The sequence below is a fragment of the Nerophis ophidion genome, linkage group LG22, assembly GCF_033978795.1.
Source record: "Nerophis ophidion isolate RoL-2023_Sa linkage group LG22, RoL_Noph_v1.0, whole genome shotgun sequence".
Taxonomy (NCBI): domain Eukaryota; kingdom Metazoa; phylum Chordata; class Actinopteri; order Syngnathiformes; family Syngnathidae; genus Nerophis; species Nerophis ophidion.
In genome coordinates, this window is record NC_084632.1 from 5,830,754 (window position 1) to 5,856,294 (window position 25,541).

The window sequence follows — 25,541 nt, forward strand, 5'->3', positions numbered from 1 at the left end:
AGGGTTGTTGGTTTTTTTACACTGAGTTTACGCAACTGAATTTTTTTGCTTTTGTATTTAAGTCTCACCTTAAAACTCATTTGTATACTCTAGCCTTTAAATAGACTCCCTTTTTAGACCAGTTGATCTGCCATTTCTTTTCTTTTTCTCCTATGTCCCACTCTCCCTTGTGGAGGGGTCCGGTCCGATCCGGTGGCCATGTACTGCTCGCCTGTATATCGGCTGGGGACATCTCTGCGCTGCTGATCCGCCTCCGCTTGGGATGGTTTCCTGCTGGCTCCGCTGTGAACGGGACTCTCGCTGCTGTGTTGGATCCGCTTTGGACTGGACTCTCGCGACTGTGTTGGATCCATTATGGATTGAACTTTCACAGTATCATGTTAGACCCGCTCGACATCCATTGCTTTCCTCCTCTCCAAGGTTCTCATAGTCATCATTGTCACCGACGTCCCACTGGGTGTGAGTTTTCCTTGCCCTTATGTGGGCCTACCGAGGATGTGGTAGTGGTTTGTGCAGCCCTTTGAGACACTAGTGATTTAGGGCTATATAAGTAAACATTGATTGATTGATGATTGATTTTGGCCAACTGAATTTTTTTACATCAACTAATGCTGGCAGTTTCTTCCGGAATCTTCATCATCGGGTCAACTATTTGATTGGACTTGGAGACACATATTGGCAGTAAACACAACGTGTTCCGCCCAGTGTCAAATTCACGCCTGCGAGTCAAAGTCCGCCTGTTTACTGGCAACACCCGCCGGGGCGCGCTGATTGACACGTCCTTGTGCTTTGTTGCCACAAGTGCTGATAGGAAGCCCCCCGCTGGATGAGGGGAGACCATCTGGGTGGTTTATTGGACAGGACAGCTGAGCGCCTCTTGTCTTGGGGCCCCCAAACAACCCTAAAGGGGAAGACTCGGTTCCTTCGTATGTCAGTAATGAGGTCTTTAGCCAGGGTTGCCCCGGGTTTCGATTGAGACTTTGGGACACGTTCGTTATTCAGAGGCAATCAGCGCATCCTGCAGTCATACACGGTCACGGTGAAGGAGAGAAAGACAGGTTCCCAAGGGTCGGCTACACCAAATTCTGAAAGAACCATATTGGGCCAAAAATACAGAAAACAGATCCGCAAAAAAATTAAAAAGCCTTATATAAATAAGTTTTATAATGAAGACAATACATGATGTAAGTGTCTATGTTAGCTATATTATCCTACTATCAAAGTGACTTTAAAAGTCAAGTGTTTCTAGGAATCTGATGCTAATTTTTTTTTCTTAAATCAACCCGTGTCATTTCTACCGTGGAGTTTGCCCACGGTTTACCAGTTGAAAAGAAAGATCCACTATAAACTGGACTCTAACACTATCATGTTTGATGCACTATGGACTGGACTCTCACACTATTATGTTAGATCCACTATGGACTGGACTCTCACACTATTATGTTAGATCCACTATGGACTGGACTCTCACTATTATGTTTAATCCACCATGGACTGGACTCTCACACTATTATGTTAGATCCACTATGGACTGGACTCTCACTATTATGTTTAATCCACCATGGACTGGACTCTCCCACTATTATGTTAGATCCACTATGGACTGGATTCTCACACTATTATTTCAGATCCACTATGGACTGGACTCTCACTATTATGTTAGATCCAGTATGGACTGGACTCTCACAATATCATGTTTAATCCACCATGGACTGGACACTCACACTATTATGTTAGATCCACTATGGACTGGATTCTCACACTATTATTTCAGATCCACTATGGACTGGACTCTCACTATTATGTTAGAGCCAGTATGGACTGGACTCTCACAATATCATGTTTAATCCACCATGGACTGGACACTCACACTATTATGTTAGATCCACTATGGACTGGATTCTCACACTATTATTTCAGATCCACTATGGACTGGACTCTCACAATTATGTTAGATCCACTATGGACTAAACTCTCACTATTATGTTAGATCCACTATGGACTGGACTCTCACACTATTATGTTAGATCCACTATGGACTGGATTCTCACACTATTATGTTAGATCCACTATGGACTGGACTCTCACAATTATGTTAGAGCCACTATGGACTGAACTCTCACACTATTATGTTAGATCCACTATGGACTGGACTCTCACACTATTATGTCAGAGCCACTATGGACTGGACTCTCACTATTATGTTAGATCCACTATGGACTGGATTCTCTCACTATTACGTTAGATCCACTATGGACTGGACTCTCACACTATTATGTTAGATCCACTATGGACTGGACTCTCACTATTATGTTAAATCCACTATGGACTGAACTCTCACACTATTATGTTAGATGCACTATGGACTGGATTCTCACATTATCATGTTTGATCCACTATGGAGTGGATTCTCACACTATTATGTTAGATCCACTATGGACTGGACTCTCACTATATCATCTTAGATCCACTATGGACTGGATTGTCACACTATTATTTCAGATCCACTATGGACTGGACTCTCACAATATCATGTTTGATCCACTATGGACTGGACTCTCACTATTATGTTAGATCCACTATTGACTGGATTCTCTCACTATTATGTTAGATCGACTATGGACTGGACTTTCAATACATGTTAGATCCACTATGGACTGGACTCTCACACTATTATGTTAGAGCCACAATGGACTGGACTCCCACTATTATGTTAGATCCACTATGGACTGAACTCTCACACTATTATGTTTGATCCACTATGGACTGGATTCTCACACTATTATGTTAGATCCACTATGGACTGGACTCTCACTATATGTTGGATCCACTATGGACTGGACTCTCACACTATTATGTTAGAGCCACTATGGACTGGACTTTCACTATTATGTTAGATCTACTATGGACTGGACTCTCACTATATGTTAGATCCACTATGGACTGGACTCTCACACTATTATGTTGGATCCACTATGGACTGGACTCTCACTATTATGTTAGATCCACTATGGACTGGACTCTCACACTATTATGTTAGATCCACTATGGACTGGACTCTCACTATTATGTTAGATCCACTATGGACTGGACTCTCACTATTATGTTAGATGCACTATAGACAGGACTCTCACACTATTATGTTTGATCCACTATGGACTGGATTCTCACACTATTATGTTAGATCCACTATGGACTGGACTCTCACTATTATGTTAGAGCCACAATGGACTGGACTCCCACTATTATGTTAGATCCACTATGGACTGAACTCTCACACTATTATGTTTGATCCACTATGGACTGGATTCTCACACTATTATGTTAGATCCACTATGGACTGGACTCTCACTATATGTTGGATCCACTATGGACTGGACTCTCACACTATTATGTTAGAGCCACTATGGACTGGACTTTCACTATTATGTTAGATCTACTATGGACTGGACTCTCACTATATGTTAGATCCACTATGGACTGGACTCTCACACTATTATGTTGGATCCACTATGGACTGGACTCTCACTATTATGTTAGATCCACTATGGACTGGACTCTCACACTATTATGTTAGATCCACTATGGACTGGACTCTCACTATTATGTTAGATCCACTATGGACTGGACTCTCACTATTATGTTAGATGCACTATAGACAGGACTCTCACAATATTGTGCTAGATCCACTCGACGTCCATTGCACCGGTCGCCTGGGGGTGGGAGGGTCCCGAAATCTGCAGTCCCCTCCAAGGTTTCTCATTGTCCCATTGGGTTGAGTTTGTCCTTGCCCTGATGTGGGATCTGAGCTGAGGATGTCGTTGTGGTTTGTGCAGCCCTTTGAGACACTCGTGGTTTAGGGCTATATAAGTAAACATCGAATGAATGAATAGCCAGAGACCAGGAAGAACCGTCACAACTTGAAGAAGCGAAAGAAAATGGATGGAAATGAAATAAGATCCAGATGTTTGGCGGAAGCTGAAGAACTGAGAAAGCAGACTCAGTCTCTAGATGATGTGGCGGTCAACGTCTTCTTCTTAATCTTCAGATCATCGGACTGCAGATAACTCGACAAAGACCATAGTCTCCATCCAGGAATCTGCAGCTGTTTAGTTTTACATCTTAATAAAAACCACCAAGAAGCGTGTCTGCTGCTCAAGGCAAGCCACCGTTCAAGAACTGTTCAGCCAACAAGGGAGCAATTCAGACTGACAGTTGAACAGAGGTCTTGGTCATCTCTAGAACAGTTTGACCCTCAAACCTTCTCTTGTCCCAGGTGACAAATCCTGTGCTGGCACAAAAGGACCGTTATTCAGGACCGAGAGGAACCCGGAGATACATCATTTTGAACAAAACCCCCTGCTTGGTTGGAGCAATAAACCACTGGAAGACCAAAACAAAAGATGAACCAAGTTGGGTAATTAGGGCCATAAAACTCTTGGTCTCAGTGGGAGGCTGCGTGATGTTAATCCAACAATGGGATGTTCCGGAGATACAATTGTGGGGGTGGGGGGGGTGCTTTATTGTCAGGACGTGTTCCGTCTTGGAAACGAGACCCACACTGCCAGGCCATGTGATTCATGGTGCTTTGCCAAGGACTTAGACACAATCCGAGCACCTTCCAGGTCACATAGGAAGTGCTGGAACACCGCATTTTGTCATGTCTATGTGATCATGTTTTGTTTTAGTCATGTTCTGTTTGTTTTTTGGCCACTCAGTTCCTGTTTTTGCACTTCCTGGTTTGTTTTGTCACCACGACTACCCATTCATTTTCACCTGTCCTTATGTCTCACACCTGTTTTCACTAATCAGCACAGTATAATTTAAGCCTGTCTGTTTCTGTTATTTATTCTCTCGGTTCGTTCCAAGTAAGTTTTCTCGTTATTTATGCCACAGTGGAAGTTTTTGTTTTATGTTCATAGTTTTGCCTTAGTGTGAGTTTTGTTTTCACAGCCGAGTTTTTGTACCGCCATTGTGCGCGCCTTTTGTTTGCCTTTTTTGTGCAGTTATAGTGTTAAAATAAAAGATGTCTTTACTTTCATGCCATCTCCGGTCCAAGTTCACTTGCTTCTCGGGAAAACAACCACCTCAAAGTCCAAGTATTGACATTATGTTGCCAGTATGAACAACAGAAACATTCCATCCATCCATCCATCTTCTTCCGCTTATCCGAGGTTTTGTCGCGGGGGCAACAGCCTAAACAGGGAAACAGACATTATGTTTTTTATTGTATTATCATTAAAAACCTTTAATCTGTTAACAAAAATGTATGTTTCATAAATAAAAACATATAAATGATACATATGAATGAGGTAGATCCCCTCAACTTGGTCAATTGAAAAGTAGCTCGCCTGCAGAAGAAGTGTTGGGCACCCCTGATTTAATACTTTTGTTGGCAATATAGTGTGTATATATATATATATATATATATATATATATATGCACTATATTGCCAAAAATATTTTGTATTTTATATATATATATATATATATATATATACATACATACATACATACATATATATTCAATTATATATATATAAATATATATATATATATTAATAAATATATAAACATATATATATTTTTTGCAATATATAAATATATACTATATTATATAGGTATATATAAATATATATGAAATATATACATGTATAAAACATATATATATATATTCATAAATATACATATATACAGTACATGTATTTATATATATAAACAAACATATACATGTATATATATATAAATATGTATAAGTATAAATAGATATAAAATATATATAAAAACATATGTTCATAAATATACATACATACATACATAAACATATACACACACACACATATATATATATATATATATATATATATATGTATATATATATATTATAAAGAGAGAAGTAATACACCACAGTACATAATATATAGAGTGCAAACAGTGTAGTGCAAGGTGTCATGGCAACAGTATAGTAACGCAGGTATTTGATGAGGTCGACATAAATCCAATATAGATTAAAAATAAATGAATATAAAATGTGGAGATATAATCATTTATCTTGAAATATAACAATGACGATAAACAACAGGAGCCAGAAAGTGTGACGCACGGACACAAGTTGTAAATGTGGTTGCCAATAATGCACAAGCATCTTTTCTCTCTTATTAAAGATGTTGTGTGCGAGGCGGAACAAAAACTGTGTCCATGGTCCTGGCAGACTGGACTGACTGGAGCATGAAAGTCTGCAGAGTTAGGCGGTGAGGAGTTAGCACACCATTTGTGCATCACACCCCCGCCCTCAACACGACACAATATGACCATGTTGTCTGTTGCACACCCACGTAAACGCTCAAACACGCCACAAGTCCTTTTTCCACGTTTTTGTTTCAGCGCGGAGGCCGAGCGAACACGCAACTTGAGCATGTGCTCGTTGTCAGCTTTAATTGCATTAGCTCGTTAAAAGGACGCTCTTAGTCACGCTTGTTCCGGGGCGTTGTGTTGTCTCGTCGTCGACAAAAGCCAGCTGTTGCGCGCCGAGATCGCCGGATGGTTGCTAACACAGAAATGAGGAACAATTGTGTGGCTTTTTACCTACGCTTTGAATCATGCAGCTAATTTATAAGAATTTGTCTTCACTTGTGTTCAATACTTTTTAGGAAACATACACGGAGACACTGGAATGGTGTTTTAATGGCGCCATCTTTTGGACGGCGTTGCTTCCCGTTTTAGGGCCTTGAACCGGGAATAAAGCCATCCATAGCGTTTCTACTCATATGGATTCTTCATTCATTACTCCATGCAACATTTGTAAGTTTTACAATATAACTAAAACAATTCGTACTTACTAAACCGTCCCATGTGTGATGTCTGTAGGAGTGACTTCATGCATATTTGTACATGCTACTGTAACGCTGTTGGCATTAGCTAATTTGCTAACCTAATTGTTTGTGCTATGGCGCCATCTTTTGGATGGGGTCGCTTCCCGTTTTAGTTCCTTGAACCAGGAGTGAAGCCCTCCATGGTGTTTTTACACGTATGGACTCATCATTCATCACTCTAAGAAAAATTTGTAAGTTTTACAATATAACTAAAACATTTCATATGTACTAAATCATGTAGGAGTGACTTTGTGCATATTTGTATGTGCTATCGTAACGCTGTTGGCATAAGCTAATATGCTAACCCCATTGTTTGTGATATGGAGCCATCTTTTGGACGGTGTTGCTTCTCGTTTTAGGGACTTGAACTGGGACTGAAGCCATCCATAGCGTTTTTACTCGTACGGATTCTTCATTCATCACTCCATGCAACGTTCGTAAGGTTTACAATACAACTAAAACAATTCATATGTACTAAACAGTCCCGTGTGTTATGTCTGAAGAAGTGCTTTCATGCATATTTGCACATGCTATCGTAACGCTGTTAGCATTAGCTAATATGCTAACACGTTTACATGTTTTTCTATTGTTTATTTATATATTTTAATTGTTTTCAAACACTCCTATAGAATTTGCATGGTTTAGTAAGTAAGAATTGTTTTAATTATATTGTAAAACTTACAAACATTGCTTGGATTGATGAACGAACCGGCAGAAACGCTATGGACAGTTTTACCTATAGTTCATAATAATAACACCAAAAAGTACATTGTTTTTATATTGTTTCAGTTCCACAAATTCACCAAAACGTCACCGTGGACTTATTGAGTCTTTAGCGGATTGGAGAGCTAGCTTCTGTGACTTCTGTTTTGTTTGATCGGCCGTTTTACTGCCGTGTTACAGACACTGTATGTAGAAAATCGTTTACAGAATATTTATGTGTAAATAACTTTTTTCAAAATGCATACCGTATTTTTCGGACTATAGAGCACACCGGTATATAGACCACACCCACTACGTTTTCGGTAAAACTTTTTTTTCACCATATATTAGCCACACCAGACTATAAATCACATATATATACGTTGTGAAATTAGTTATTTACACGGAAATATTTTGTAAATGTTTATTTACATATCGTAATTGTTTCTAGAATTTGCACTGTTTAGTAAGTAAGACTTGTTTTAGTTATATTGTAAAACTTACAAACATTGCTTGGACTGATGAACGAAGAATACTTTCCGGCAGAAACGCTATGGATTGTTTTACTTATAGTTCATGACAATAAAACCAAAATTACATTATTTTTGTATTTTTTTAGTTCCACAAATTTACCAAAAAAATCACCGTGGACTTATTGAGTCTTTAGCGGATTGGCGAGCTAGCTCGCGAACATAGCGGGTCCATGACCATGACTTCTGTTTTGTTTTATTTTTCCCGTTTTACTGCCCTGTTACAGTCACTGTATGTAGAAAAACATTTACAGAATATGTATGTGTAAATAACAAATTTCATAACACATACCATATTTGTTGGACTATAGATCGCACCAGTATGTAAACCACACCCACTACATTTTCGGAAAAAAAACAATTTTTCCATATATTAGCCACACCAGCCTATAAGTGGCAGGTATATACGTTGTGAAATTAGATTATTACACAGAAATATTTTTTAAAAGTCTATTTACTTTTCTTAATTGTTTCCAGAATTTTAATGGTTTAATAAGTAAGAATTGTTTTAGTTATATTATAAAACTTACAAACCTTGCTTGAAGTGATGAATGAACCGGCAGAAACGCTATGGATGGTTTTACTTATAGTTCATGACAATAAAACCAAAAATTACATTCTTTTTGTATTGTTTCAGTTCCACAAATTTACCAAAAACATCACCGTGGAGTTATTGAGTCTTTAGCGGATTGGAGAGCTAGCTCGCGAAGATAGCGGGTCCATGACCATGACTTCTGTTTTGTTTGATTGGCCGTTTTACTCCCCTGTTACAGACACTGTATGTAGAAAAACATTTACAGAATATTTATGTGTAAATAACTCATTTCACAACACATACCATATTTTTTGGACTATAGAGCACACCGGTATACAAACCTCACCCACTACATTTTCGGGAAAAAAACAAATTTTTCCATACATTAGCCACACCAGACTATAAGTGGCAGGTATATACGTTGTGAAATTAGATTATTACACAGAAATATTTTTTAAAAGTTAATTTACTTTTCTTAATTGTTTCCAGAATTTTAATGGTTTAATAAGTAAGAATTGTTTTAGTTACATTGTAAAACTTAAAAACATTGCTTGGAGTAGTGAATGAATCGGCAGACACGCTATGGATGGTTTTACTTATAGTTCATGACAATAAAACCAAAAATTACATTCTTTTTGTATTGTTTCAGTTCCACAAATTTACCAAAAACATCACCGTGGAGTTATTGAGTCTTTAGCGGATTGGAGAGCTAGCTCGCGAAGATAGCGGGTCCATGACCATGACTTCTGTTTTGTTTGATTGGCCGTTTTACTCCCCTGTTACAGACACTGTATGTAGAAAAACATTTACAGAATATTTATGTGTAAATAACTCATTTCACAACACATACCATATTTTTTGGACTATAGAGCACACCGGTATACAAACCTCACCCACTACATTTTCGGGAAAAAAACAAATTTTTCCATACATTATCCACACCAGACTATAAGTGGCAGGTATATACGTTGTGAAATGAGATATTTACACGGAAATATTTTTTAAAAGTTAATTTACTTTTCTTAATTGTATCCTGAATTTTAATGGTTTAATAAGTAAGAATTGTTTTAGTTATATTGTAAAACTTACAAACGTTGCTTGGAGTAGTGAATGAACCGGCAGAAACGCTATGGATGGTTTTACGTTTAGTTCATGACAATAAAAACAAAAATTACATTCTTTTTGTATTTTTTTAGTTATTGAGTCTTTAGCGGATTGGAGAGCTAGATCGCGAAGATAGCAGCAGGTACATGACCATGACTTCTGTTTTGTTTGATTTGCCATTTTACTGCCCTGTTACAGACACTGTATGTAGAAAAATGTTTACAGCATATTTATGTGTAAATAACTCATTTCATAACACATACCATATTTGTTGGACTATAGGTCGCATCGGTATGTAAACCACACCCACTACATTTTCAAGAATTTTTCTTCCATTTATTAGCCACACCAGGCTATAAGTCGCAATGTATACGTCGTGAAATGAGTTATTTACACAGAAATAATTTGTAAATGTTTATATACACATCTTAATTGTTTCCAGAATGACTTCTGTTTTGTTTGATCGACCGTTTTACTGCCCTGCTACAGGCACTATTTGCAAACAGTTAAGGTATGTAAATAAACATTTTGCAAAATATTTCTGTGTAAATAATATGTATCTGTGGCTTATAGTCCGGTTTTGTGATGGAACTAGTCTTCCTCGCAGTAAACGCCACGAGAAAGGAAAGACCACCAGAGTCCCGCCGAGCTTTCCAGAGTATGTTTGGCCCGTGCGAGGAAGCGGTCTGGCTGCCAACTCACTTCCACCGCGGCCTCTCGGCAGGAGGAGATTAATGGCCAGGATTAGTCCGCCAGTGCTGCTTGCCCACTGGGCCAGAAAAGAAAGAAAAAAAAGAACGTTTTGGAAAAAAAAAATTTTGTCGGAGAAAAAACAGAATTAGTGAATGTTTGACAAGATCACATTAATGTAGGTTTGTACCAAGGCTGTTCCGATACAGGTTTGGTGATACAATGATATCGTCATGTATTGGGGCGGTATAGCACGGTTGGTAGAGTGGCCGTGCCAGCAACTTGAGGGTTGCAGGTTCGATTCCCGCTTCCGCCATCCTAGTCACTGCCGTTGTGTCCTTGGGCAAGACACTTTACCCACCTGCTCCCAGTGTCACCCACACTGGTTTAAATGTAACTTAGATATTGGGTTTCACTATGTAAAGCGCTTTGAGTCACTAGAGAAAAGCGCTATATAAATATAATTCACTTCACTATGTGGGTTCTTCCGAGGATGTCGTAGTGGTTTGTACAGTCCTTTGAGACATTTGTGATTTAGGGCTATATAAATAAACATTGATTGATTCATTGATATCCGTATCAAGCAGAAATGTGTTTGATAAAAACAAATACAATTGTGGTAAAAAAGAGGAAAAGTCACAGTTTTTTGGATTTTTTTTTCCCCAAACGAGACCGCTAACACCTTAGCGCGCTCACCCTTTAGAGCACAGCTGTGACTTCCTGCCGCTAATCCAGCAGAAAATAGCGCTCCGTGTTTACATTTTCTCACTATTTTTCCTACACTTTGTGGGGCGGTATAGCTCGGTTGAGGGTTCCAGGTTCGATCCCCGCTTCTGCCAACCTATTCACTGCCGTTGTGTCCTCGGGCAAGACACTTTACCCACCTGCTCCCAGTGCCACCCACACCGGTTGTAACATGTAACTTAGATATTGGGTTTCACTATGTAAAGTGCTTTGAGTCACTAGGGAAAAATGCTATATAAATATAATTCACTTCACACTTTATGAATAATTTCTTACATATTCTTTAATTTTAAAAGATTATTGTTAATTGTTTAATGTGATTTTAATATTTTTGTTGACAATGTTGGAGTGTTTTCCATGCTTGTGTTGACATTTCCTCGGCCTTGAGGGATTATAATCAGAGGACGGTTATATTTCAACAGAGGTGGGTAGAGTAGCCAGAAATTGTACTCAAGTAAGAATACTGTTACTTTAGAAATGTATTACTCAAGTGAAAGTAAGGAGTAGTCACCCAAATATTTACTTGAGTAAAAGTAAAAAGTATGTTGTGAAAAAACTACTCAAGTACTGAGTAACTGATGAGTAACCTGTTTGTTTAATGATTACGGCAACAAATAATGCACAAAAACATAAAAATAGCAATGAGCAAATTCGGAGCCAGGAATATCTCTTAAGCAACTAAAACAATATTATATATTAAATGATAATACATTAAAATAAAATAAAAAAAATGGCACATTGAGCCACAATAACTTAACAGCACCATAGCCTCAGTAGGCATTCATTGTTTGGATTGATTGATTAAAACTTGTATTAGTAGATTGCACAGTACAGTACATATTCCGTACAATTGACCACTAAATGGTAACACCCCAATAAGTTTTTCAACGTTTATCAATTACTTAGTAAATCACCAAGTCGAGGTGATCTACCTCATATATACATACACACACACATATCAAACATACACACACAAATCATTTCTACACACACATATCATATATATATTTATATATACAGTATATTATTTTTATTTATTTATTTTGCCGTTTTTGTTGACATGTTAAAGGTGTTTTAATGAATATACATGCATGTTTAACATACAGATTCCTATCTTTCATGAAGACAAGAATATAAGTTGGTGTATTACCTGATTCTGATGACTTGCATTGATTGGAATCAGACGTCCATGTTTTCAAATGGAGGAGAAAAAAAGTTCCTCTTTTCTGTCTAATACCACATGGAAGTCGTTGGTTTTTGGCATCTTATTTGTCCAGCTTCCATATTGGTTTTTATACACTTTACAAGAAATACATTGGCGGCAAACTCCGTAGCTTGCTAGCTTGTTTGCGCTGGCTTTCGGAGACTCTTATTTTGTTAACGCAGGCGCGATGGAACGGCACTTTTATTGTGAAGACAGGAACTGTGCGATCAGTCTTTAGGCTTTTGACGGGAAGTACGGTTGAAATAAAAAGTGTCTTTTTCCCTTTACACTTTTGATTGATTGATTGAAACTTTTATTAGTAGATTGCACAGTACAGTACATATTCCGCACAATCGACCACTAAATGCTAACACCCCGATAAATTTGTCAACATGTTTAAGTCGGGTTTTACGTATCACGGTCATGTGACCGCCTGGCTCTGTTTGATTGGTCCAACGTCACCAGTGACTGCATTTGATTGGTGAAACATAGGCATGTGTAGATCCTACTTTGAAGCTCTGTCATTAACCAAAACAAACATTAACAGATCGATTAAAAAAAAAAAGTAGCGAGTAGCGAGCTGAATGTAGATAAATGGAACGGAGTAAAAGTAGCGTTTCTTCTCTATAAATATACTCAAGTAAAAGTAAAAGTATGTTGCACAAAAACTACTCTTAGAAGTAGAATTTATCCCAAAAGTTACTCAAGTAAATGTAACGGAGTAAATGTAGCGCGTTACTACCCACCTCTGTATTTCAAAATAAAAACATTTCAGAAAATTCTCCCGGTCCTTCATAAAAATTTCAATAATTATTGATATAATCATAATATTTAAATTATTACTGCATAACAAAAATTCAGTTCCATAGTTGAATAAGAACAGGGCAAATTAATGTTACACAGCCGTTAACTTCTCCGGTTTCTCTATGTTTACATTGTGTTACTATTTTCTTATACTTTATGAAGCATTGCTAACATATTCCTTCGTTTTAAGAGCTTATTGTTAAGTGTTTAATGTGATTTTAATATTTTTTTGACATTGTTAGAGTGTTTTCCATGCTTGTGTTGACATTTCCTCGGCCTTGACGGATTATAATCAGAGGACGGTTATATTTCAAAATAAAAAAATTTAAAAAAATTCTCCCGTTCCTTCATTCTCCCGTTCCTTCACAAAAATTCAGTTCCATAGTTGAATAAGAACAGGGCAAATTAATGTTAACTTCTCCGGTTTCTCTATGTTTACATTTTGTTACTATTTTCTTATACTTTATGAAGCATTGCTAACATATTCCTTCGTTTTAAGAGCTTATTGTTGAGTGTTCAATGTGATTTTAATATTCTGTTGACATTGGTAGAGTGTTTTCCATGCGTGTGTTGACATTTCCTCTCTGCCTTGACAGCTGAGGGACTATAACCGTATTTCAAAATAAAAAATATTTTTCTCCCGCTCTTTATTCTCCATAGGTCATAAAAATGTCAATAGTTATTGATATAATTGTGATATATAGATAATTACTGCATAACAAAAGTTTGGTTCCACAGTTGAATAAGAAAAGGGCAAATTAATGTTACATAGTATTTTCTAGCAGCTTTAACTGCCAAACACTATTGAATAAAAAAAAGAAAACTGGTAGCAAAGGACAAGATGGCGTCTGTGTAGCTCCCCTCCTCCCACTCCTTTGCCAACAAGAGTATAAAATGTGTTTATTAATACTTTTAATTCATTATTTACATGTTGTGCATTGTTTTCTGCATGTAAATCTAAAAATACTCCCTATATATGTATTTTTGTTCATATATGGGGTTTAATTTAATGTATTTTACGGACTACTGACAAAATTTTATGAAAAAAATAAATAAAATCCATATATAAGCCACACTGGACTATAGGTCGCTGGTATATATGTTTTGAAATGAGTTATCTACACATAAATGTTCTGTAAATGTTTATTCACATACCTTAATTGTTTCGAAACTACTTTCTGTAGCAGGGCAGTAAAACGCCTGACTAAACAAAACAGAAGTCATGGTCACGGACCCACTGGCTGCGCAAGCTAGCTCTCCAATCCACAAAACAGACTCAATAACTCCACGGTGACATTTTGGTGTATTTACTGAGGAATTTGTGAAAACTGAACAAAAAGAAAGTCGTTGTAAGTTGATAATGCTAACACAGACACTCGTAAACCTGTTAGCATAGCTTGATGACATTACGATAGCACGTACAAATATGTAAAAAAAAATACTCCCACAGACATCACACATGGGACGGTTTAGTAAGTAAGAATTGTTTTAGTTATATTGTAAAACTTTAAAAATGTTGCTTGGAGTGATGAACGAAGAATCCGTACAAATAGAAACGTTACGGACAGCTGGAAGACTGAGGGGCACTTTTACGTCCGGTTGAAAGCTCAGTCTAAACAGCCTGCAGCGAGCAAACTCGTCCAAAAAGATGGCTCCGTAGCACAAACAACTGGGCGTGGCTAAAAAGGCAGAGCGGCGTTTCCATCATCTCAAGGGTTCCAGGTCCGATCCCCGCATCCGCCGTCCTAGCCACTGCCGTTGCGTCTGTAGGCAAGATACTTTCAGTGCCACATGCGCTGGTTTGAACGTAACTTAGATCACGGGTTCCACTATGTCAAGCACTTTGAGTCACTAGAGAAAAACACTATATAAATGTATATAAAAACATACACATCAACACACCATTTAAGTGGCTCTGCGTGTGTTTTATCCGCTGCCCGGATCAAGTTATGTTTTGGTTTTGAGTCTATTTGTACTATGTTTCTGCTAATGTTTGCCTTAGTTCCTGGTTGCACTTCCTTGTTTGATCTTGTCTCCATAGTCACTCATTAGTTTCACCTGCCACTTGTTTCTTGACGCGCACCAGCCTGGTGATTACTGCCTTATTTAAGCCTGACTTTTCCGTTGATTCGACCTTGCTTCCTAGTTTGTGTTTCACACAACAGTGACAACTTTGATGACCTGATCTGTACCTGCTAGCTTCCCGCGCTAATCCTTTGTTAGTTCTCTAGCTCACATGCTAGCGCTTTTGGTTTTTTTCTAGCTCCCATGCTAGTTCTGTTCTTTTTGCCTTTTGTGCCTTGTGCAAGTTTTTCTGTTTCATAGTCTGTTTTATTTATTAAATAAATCTTTGGTTCTTACCTTCACGCTGTGTCCGTAGCCCGACTGCATCAAGAAAGAACGAACCCGCATCACGATGTCCCGCACTCGTCACAACTATTAAGAGAGGAAAATCCATAAATTAGCCGCACCACTTTATAAGCCACTGGAGACAAAGCGAAGGAAAAAAAGTATTATTTCTTATGGAAAACATTTTGTTAATTTTTCTGTTTGATTCGGTTTTTAACTGAGTTTTTTTGGCAGCATGTTCCTGACAACGAGGTTCATGGCCAACCTTGGCAGTATGACGTGATTACCGAATTTCCTTGAATTACTGCCGGGTCAAACTCGCTTCCCAAAATAATTAGCGCATGCTTAGTATTACCGCCGGCTCAAACTTGTGACGTCACGAGTGACACTTCCCCTGTCATCATTTTCAAAATGGAGGAGGCTGATTTCAATACCGGTAATTTGAAATCGCATAAAGGGAAGAAGATTAAGAGCTATTCAGTAGGATTTAAGGTCCAAGCTATTGAATATGCTAAAAAGAACAGTAAGCAGCTATGTTTTATTAATATGCCGTAGCTGCGTGTGTCAAATATGAGTCATTATATGACTCCCGCCTCCTGGTGGTAGAGAGCGCTAGTGATCCTTCTTGAGACTACTTGGCTGCAGAAGTGACAATGAGTGACGTGATATGTGCTGGGATGGATAAGACGTGGGTGGGGGGGTGCACGACGGACCTTTTAGGATGTAACACTCCTATGCTGGCTATGTAAACAACTGGGCTGAAATAAAAGCATGTTCCAGTCCTAAATACCCAGTGTACTATTTATACTATAACACTTCATGGTGGCAGGGGTGGGATAAAGAGATCACCCACGGAGAAGAATGGGAGGGGGAGTTGTCCGAGAATAATTCTGTCGTCGCCCGCACATGAGGAGCCGAGCTAACTGATAGCGGCGGTCTGATAGCAGTTTTCTAAACTGGACTTTCAATCGAAGCAGGAGGTAATAAAGGAAGATCCCCATCGAGACAGAGAGACTTTTAAAACAGAAGAAACATAAGGAAGACTTCTATAAGAGTTAAACCAAGTTGGAAACGTGTCTTAATGAAATCAAACAATGGGTGTACACTAATTTTTTGCAACTTAACGCCAAAAAAACGGAAATGCTGATTATCGGTCCTGCTAGACACCGACCTCTATTTAATAATACAACTTTAACATTTGACAACCAAATAATAAAACAAGGTGACACGGTAAAACATCTGGGTATTATCTTCGACCCAACTCTCTCCTTTGAGTCACACATTAAAAGCGTTACTAAAACGGCCTTCTTTCATCTCCGTAATATCGCTAAAATTCGCTCCATTTTGTCCACTAAAGACGCCGAGATCATTATCCATGCGTTTGTTACGTCTCGTCTCGACTACTGTAACCTATTATTTTGGGGTCTCCCCATGTCTAGCATTAAAAGATTACAGTTGGTACAAAATGCGGCTGCTAGACTTTTGACAAGAACAAGAAAGTTTGATCACATTACGCCTGTACTGGCTCACCTGCACTGGCTTCCTGTGCACTTAAGATGTGACTTTAAGGTTTTACTACTTACGTATAAAATACTACACGGTCTAGCTCCATCCTATCTTGCCGATTGTATTGTACCATATGTCCCGGCAAGAAATCTACGTTCAAAAGACTGCGGCTTATTAGTGATTCCTAGAGCCCAAAAAAAGTCTGCGGGCTATAGAGTGTTTTCCGTTCGGGCTCCAGTACTCTGGAATGCCCTCTCGGTAACAGTTCAAGATGCTACCTCAGTAGAAGCATTTAAGTCTCACCTTAAAACTCATCTGTATACTCTAGCCTTTAAATAGACCTCCTTTTTAGACCAGTTGATCTGCCGCTTCTTTTCTTTTTTCTCCTATGTCCCCCCCTCCCTTGTGGAGGGGGTCCGGTCCGATGACCATGGATGAAGTACTGGCTGTCCAGAGTCGAGACCCAGGATGGACCGCTCGCCTGTGTATCGGTTGGGGACATCTCTACGCTGCTGATCCGCCTCCGCTTGGGATGGTTTCCTGTGGACGGGACTCTCGCTGCTGTCTTTGATCCGCTTTGAACTGAACTCTCGCGGCTGTGTTGGAGCCACTATGGATTGAACTTTCACAGTATCATGTTAGACCCGCTCGACATCCATTGCTTTCGGTCCCCTAGGGGGGGGGGGTTCTTCCGAGGATGTCGTAGTCGTAATGATTTGTGCAGTCCTTTGAGACATTTGTGATTTGGGGCTATATAAATAAACATTGATTGATTGATTCTATAAACAAGTTATCGATGCTTTTGATCAGAAGGAGCTGGCATGGACTTCATTTATAAGTAAAGGTAAAACCATAATAAAAAAAATGTTATTAAATGTACTTTTCATGATGGTCTCCTTACATCACATTAAATTTTTTACTGCATGCCTTTGGTAAGTGGAATGAGTGAGAAGAGGTTTTAAATTAATTAGCGCCCCGGCGGCAATTCAAGGAAATACGGTACCTAAGTTTTTCATCCGTCCCGCCATCTTTCCTCACCTCACCCGCTCACCGGGCCTGGACGCAGCTGCACGGTCTGAGTGATGCAGTGGCCCAGGAATGCGGGACTTCAAAGTGGAAAGAGACAAAGAATGGCAGTGTTCAAGGGCGGGGAAGGAGAATACGCGGCCTCGTAAAGATTGATTGGCGCGCTTACGCCAGGGTCTGTGCTGTCAGTTATGGGGGGGGGGGGGGGGACTTGAACGTGACGGCGATCACTGTAAACCTGACCGCCGTCACGGGACCGGGGCTGATGTCGCCGTCGGTGGAAAACCTTGTGTAGCTGTAAAGGCGAGCGAGGTAGAGAACGGAGGCAAAGCAGGAGACGTAGCGAGCGAGATGCCAAGAGAGCGGAAAGAATCCACCTAATGACTTTCAGATGTGCGTTAAGAAATCCCCAAAAAGAGGATTTGGAAGACTTGGCGACAACGAGAGAACGTGCGACCAACGTCCGACTTCCACCACCCGGGTGTCGGTCCGCGGCTTCTTCCCACTTTGATGTCTTTTTTTGGGGGCGGGGGGAGCTCAGGAATGGGTGAGGGGGTGCTCCCTGTTTCCTGTCCAGACCTGGGGGTGGGAAGGGGTGAGGTCATCTCTCGCTACGTTCATAAAGTAGACTCCAGGAACCAGGAGAGGTTTGACATCTGACACAGTAGTCTGCTCTAAATATCATTCTGCACACTCAAACTGGCAGGAGAAGTCACATGGTACCTGCCAGCAGTTATTGTGGGCGTGGCCAAACATCCACACATCTGTTATTCTACTCCAAAAAATCCTTTATTATTATTACTATTATTATTATTATTATTATTATTGTGGGAGTGGCCAAACATTCAGACATATCTTATTCTACACCAAAAATCCTTTATTATTATTACTATTATTATTATTATTGTGGGAGTGGCCAAACATTCAGACATTTGTTATTCTACACCCAAAAAATCCTTTATTATTATTACTATTACTACAAACCCTGGGTCCATATGAGTTGGGAATTTGTGTTAGGTGTAAATATAAACAAAATAAAATGATTTGCAAATCAATTTCAACCCATATTCAGTTGAATATGCTACAAAGACAACATATTTGATGTTCAAACTGATAAACATTTTTTTTTGTGCAAATAATCATTAACTTTAGAATTTGATGCCAGCAACACGTGACAAAGAAGTTGGGAAAGGTAGCAATAAAAAATACAGATAAAGTTGAGGAATGCTCATCAAACGCTTATTTGGAACATCCCGCAGGTGTGCAGGCTAATTGGGAACAGGTGGGTGCCATGATTGGGTATAAAAACAGCTTCCCACAAAATTCTCAGTCTTTCACAAGAGAGGATGGGGCGAGGTACACCCCTTTGTCCACAACTGCGTGAGCAAATAGTCAAACAGTTTAAGAACAACGTTTCTCAAAGTGCAATTCCAAGAAATTTAGGGATTTCAACATCTACAGTCCATAATATCATCAAAAGGTTCAGAGAATCTGGAGAAATCACTCCACGTAAGCGGCATGGCCAGAAACCAACATTAAATGACCGTGATCTTCAATCCCTCGGACGGCACTGTATCAAAAACCGACATCAATCTTTAAAAGGATATCACCACATGGGCTCATGAACACTTCAGAAAACCACTCACTAAATACAGTTGGTCGCTACATCTGTAAGTGCAAGTTAAAGCTCTACTATGCAAAGCAAAAGCCATTTGTCAACAACATCCAGAAACCCCGCCAGCTTCTCTGGGCCCGAGATCATCTAAGATGGACATATGTAAAGTGGAAAAGCGTTCTGTGGTCTGACAAGTCCACATTTCAAAATGTTATTGGAAATATTCGACATCGTGTCATCCGGACCAAAGGGAAAGCGAACCATCCAGACTGTTATCGACGCAAAGTTGAAAATCCAGCATCTGTGATGGTATGGGGGTGTATTAGTGCCCAAGGCATGGGTAACTTACACATCTGTGAAGGCACCATTAATGCTGAAAGGTACATACAGGTTTTGGAACAACATATGCTGCCATCTAAGCGCCATCTTTTTCACGGACACCCCTGCTTATTTCAGCAAGACAATGCCAAGCCACATTCAGCACATGTTACAACAGCGTGGTTTCGTAAAAAAAAAGAGTGCGGGTACTTTCCTGGCCCGCCTGCAGTCCAGACCTGTCTCTCATCAAAAATGTGTGGCACATTATGAAGCGTAAAACACGACAGCGGAGACCCCGGACTGTTGAACGACTGAAGCTCTACATAAAACAAGAATGGGAAAGAATTCCACTTTCAAAGCTTCAACAATTAGTTTCCTCAGTTCCCAAACGTTTATTGAGTGTTGTTAAAAGAAAAGGTGATGTAACACAGTGGTGAACATGCCCTTTCCCAACTACTTTGGCATGTGTTGCAGCCATGAAATACTAAGTTTATTATTATTTGCCCAAAAAAAAAACATTTTGAGTTTGAACATCAAATATCTAGTCTTTGTAGTGCAATCAACTGAATATGGGTTGAAAAGGATTTGCAAATCATTGTATTCCGTTTATATTTACATCTAACACAATTTTCCAACTCATATGGAAACGGGGTTTGTATTATTATTGTGGGAGTGGCCAAACGTTCACACATGTTATTCTACACCAAAAATCCTTTATTATTATTAATATTATTTTCATTATTATTATTATTATCAATATTATTGTGGGAGTGACCAAACGTTCACATATGTTATTCTACACCAAAAATTATTTATTATTATTATTGTGGGAGTGGCCAAACAATCACACATATGGGATTCTAAACTATAAATCCTTTATTATTATTATTATTATTATTTTGTATTATTATTATTGTTGTGGGAGTGGCCAAACGTTCACACTTATGTTATTCTACACCAAAAATATTGTATTATTATCATTATTATTATTATTGTGGGAGCGCCCAAACGGTTATACAATATGTTATTCTACACCAAAAATATTGTAGTATTATCATTATTATTATTATTAATATTGTGGGAGAGGCCAAACGGTTACACCATATGTTATTGTACACCAAAAATATTGTATTATTATTATTATTATTGTGGGAGAGGCCAAACTGTTTTACCATATTTTATTCTACACCAATAAATATTTATTATTATTATTGTGGGACTGGCCAAACATTCACACACATGTTATTTTACACCAACAATCCTTTATTAATATTATAATTATTATTATTGTTGGAGTGGCCAAACGTTCACACAAATGTTATTCTACACCAAAAATCCTTCATTATTATTATCGTTATTTTTGTGGGAGTGGCCAAACATTCACACATATGTTATTCTCCACCAAAAATCCTTTATTATTATCATTGTTATTATTATTATATTATTATTCTTATTATTATTATTGTGGGAGTGGCCAAACGGTTATACCGTATGTTATTCTACACCAAAGATCATTTTACATTATTGTGGGAGTGGCCAAACAATCACACATATGGGATTCTACACTAGAAATCCTTTATTATTATTATTATTATTTTGTATTATTATTATTATTGTGGGAGAGGCCAAACGTTCACACTTATGTTATTCTACACCAAAAATATTGTATTATTATCATTATTATTATTATTATTATTGTGGGAAAGGCCAAACGGTTACACCGTGTTATTGTACACCAAAATATTGTATTATTATCATTAGTATTATTAATATTGTGGGAGAGGCCAAACGGTTATACCATATGTTATTCCACACCAAAAAATATTATTATTATTGTGGGAGTGACCAAAAATTCACACACGTTATTTTACACCAACAATCCTTTATTAATATTATAATTATTATTATTGTGGGAGTGGCCAAACCTCCACACAAATGTTATTCCACACCAAAAATCCTTCATTATTATTATTGTTATTTTTGTGGGAGTGGCCAAACATTCACACATATGTTAATCTACACCAAAAATCCTTTATTATTATTATTATTGTGGGAGTGGCCAAACGTTCACACATATGTTATTCTACACCAAAAATTATTTATTATTATTATTATTATTATTGTGGGAGTGGCCAAACATTCACAAATATGTGATTTTACACCAAAAAATCCTTTACTATCATAATTATCATCATTATTACATTATGATGCGGCTAATATATAGTAGTTTTTAGAAATTATTATTATTTTTGGGTGCGGCTTATAAACTGGTGCGGCTAATACGTGGACTGTATTATTATTTGGTTTTATTCATGTTTTTTGGGTGCGTATTATATACCGGCGTGGCTAATATACTGTATGTAATTTTTTTTACTGTTTTTGGGGGGGCGGGGGGCTTATATACTGGTGCAGCTAATTTATGGAATTTATTTTAAATATTTTTGGGTGCGGGTTAAATACCGGGGCGGCTAATATATGGAATTGATTTTTTTTTTTTTAGTTATTGTTTTTTTTGGGGTGCAGCTTATATACCGGTGCGGCTAATATATGTGATTTTTATTTTTATTTGTTTATTTACTATTAATTTTTGGGGGGCGGGGCTTATACACTATACTCTATAGTTGGTCAAATAGGGTACATTGTGTTCCAATGAGGCTACAGTACTGTAGGTCAAGTCTTAAGGCCATATTGCCCATCCATACTAAGTGTGTGTGTGTGTGTGTGTGTGTGTGTGTGTGTGTGTGTGTGTGTGTGTTTAATGGGTAAGAGAGTGCAGTAAAGCAAGCAGGTGTCGAGGAGAGTAACAGCTGACACAAAGATGGCATCATTACAGGTGTGGACCACAGATGCTGAAACACTCCAAACATCCTCCTGGCTTACCTGCCCATCAGCATTCCTCACACCTTTCATCTGGCGCTCTGGCCCCGCTCACACGGGCGCAGCTGCAAGACACAAACACGCGCACACAAAAAAGAAAAACAATCAGGGTTTTTGGTGTGAGAAGAAGTTTGGATTTGTTCTCCAAACAACGTCAAGAGGTGGACTCTGGAGTGGAGTCGCCATTAAACACACAAACCGACCGCCGCTCGCCAGCAAACAAACCCGAGAGACGCTTCCCATCGTGTCGCTGATGGGAAACCGGAGTCGCTTACTAGGAACACAAACACTTCCTGTTGTTCCCCGCCACGTGTTTATTTAGGTTCCGTCCCGTAATGCCACATGTGTGAGGAGGGTTATCAAAAGTGCATGTCAGTGGACCACCCAGGAGTCTGACACACAGCGGGGAAGGTCTAGATGTGTGGTGTCACCAGGAGTCTGACACACCGGGGAAGGTCTAGATGTGTGGTGTCACCAGGAATCTGACACACCGGGGAGGGTCTAGATGTGTGATGTCACCAGGAGTTTGACACACCGGGGAGGATCTAGATGTGTGGTGTCACCAGGAGTTTGACACACCGGGGAGGGTCTAGATGTGTGGTGTCACCTGGAGTTTGACACACCGGGGAGGGTCTAGATGTGTGGTGTCACCAGGAGTTTGACACAACGGGGAGGGTCTAGATGTGTGGTGTCACCAGGAATCTGACACACCGGGGAGGGTCTAGATGGGTGGTGTCACCAGGAGTTTGACACACCGGGGAGGGTCTAGATGTGTGGTGTCACCAGGAGTTTGACACAACGGGGAGGGTCTAGATGTGTGGTGTCACCAGGAGTTTGACACACCGGGGAGGGTCTAGATGTGTGGTGTCACCAGGAGTTTGACACAACGGGGAGGGTCTAGATGTGTGGTGTCACCAGGAGTTTGACTCACCGGGGAGGGTCTAGATGTGTGGTGTCAGCAGGAGTTTGACACAACGGGGAGGGTCTAGATGTGTGGTGTCACCAGGAGTTTGACACACCGGGGAGGGTCTAGATGGGTGGTGTCACCAGGAGTTTGACACACCGGGGAGGGTCTAGATGTGTGGTGTCACCAGGAGTTTGACACAGCGGGGAAGGTCTAGATGTGTGGTGTCACCAGGAATCTGACACACCGGGGAGGGTCTAGATGGGTGGTGTCACCAGGAGTTTGACACACCGGGGAGGGTCTAGATGTGTGGTGTCACCAGGAATCTGACACACCGGGGAGGGTCTAGATGGGTGGTGTCACCAGGAGTTTGACACACCGGGGAGGGTCTAGATGTGTGGTGTCACCAGGAGTTTGACACACCGGGGAGGGTCTAGATGTGTGGTGTCACCAGGAGTTTGACACACCGGGGAGGGTCTAGATGTGTGGTGTCACCAGGAGTTTGACACACCGGAGAGGGTCTAGATGTGTGGTGTCACCAGGAGTTTGACAAACACCGGGGAGGGTCTAGATGTGTGGTGTCACCAGGAGTTTGACAAACACCGGGGAGGGTCTAGATGTGTGGTGTCACCAGGAGTTTGACAAACACCGGGGAGGGTCTAGATGTGTGGTGTCACCAGGGGTTTGACACACCGGAGAGGGTCTAGATGTGTGGTGTCACCAGGAGTTTGACACACCGGAGAGGGTCTAGATGTGTGGTGTCACCAGGAGTTTGATATGGCCAGTGTGTGTGTGTGTGTGTGTGTATATGCGCCTCTGGCTTTTCTCTTTTTTCTCCGGTTGCCATGGCTCCCGGGGGAAGGCGTGAGTGATTGAGCACACCTGTTGGCAATTTGCTCAGTCTATTTATACTCACCAGACACTTTGTGTGGTGGGATCGTTCTACCGTGTTCTGGCGCGTGGAGTCCGCTCCAGCTCCTGTTGCTTCCATCCTGCTAAGTCAGGGATGACCAAAGTGTGGCCCGCAGGCCAAATTTGGCCAGTCGCGTCAGTTGTTTGGCCCATCAAAGGGTGGCTACCAAAGCATCCATTAGTTTATTTACTACCACTTAACCCTGTCGGGGTTGTGGGTGAAAAATTACATTCATTACATTACCATAACATGTACAAATATGCATGAAAACACTCCTACAGTATATATATATATATATGTATATATATATACACACATATACTGTATATATATACATACATACCTACATATACCACATATATATACATATATATGTACATATATATACATACATATATATATGTACATATATACATACATATATATACATACATATACACACACATATATATGTATACATTTAAATATATATACATATATATGTATATATATACACATATTGTATATATACATACATACCTATATATACCACATATATATACATATATACATATATATGTACAAATATATATGTACATATATATATGTACATGTATACACATATATATGTATATATATACACACACCCACATTATATATTTATATATATATATATATATATATATATATATATATATATATATATATATATAAGTGTGTGTGTGTGTGTGTGTGTGTGTGTCTTAGGAAAAAAAAAGTCCACTGACCTCGAAAGGGACAAGCGGTAGAAAATGAATGGATGGGTGGATGATTTGCCAGAGCGGCTAAGAGACCCCGAGAGTAACAAGCGGTAGTAAAATAGATAGATGG

General features: G+C 39.3%; 1 protein-coding gene across 1 annotated transcript in view; it reads right to left on the reverse strand.

Moving 5' to 3' along the window:
* Positions 1–25,541, reverse strand: part of fbn2b (fibrillin 2b) — a 300,303-nt gene that overhangs the window by 244,799 nt on the left and 29,963 nt on the right. Inside the window, exons 5-7 of the mRNA XM_061883097.1 lie at positions 22,879–22,940; positions 15,546–15,620; positions 5,037–5,196 (exon numbers count right to left, since the gene is read on the reverse strand). The gene's annotated coding sequence lies outside the window, so the exon portion shown is untranslated. The remainder of the gene's footprint in view (positions 1–5,036; positions 5,197–15,545; positions 15,621–22,878; positions 22,941–25,541) is intronic.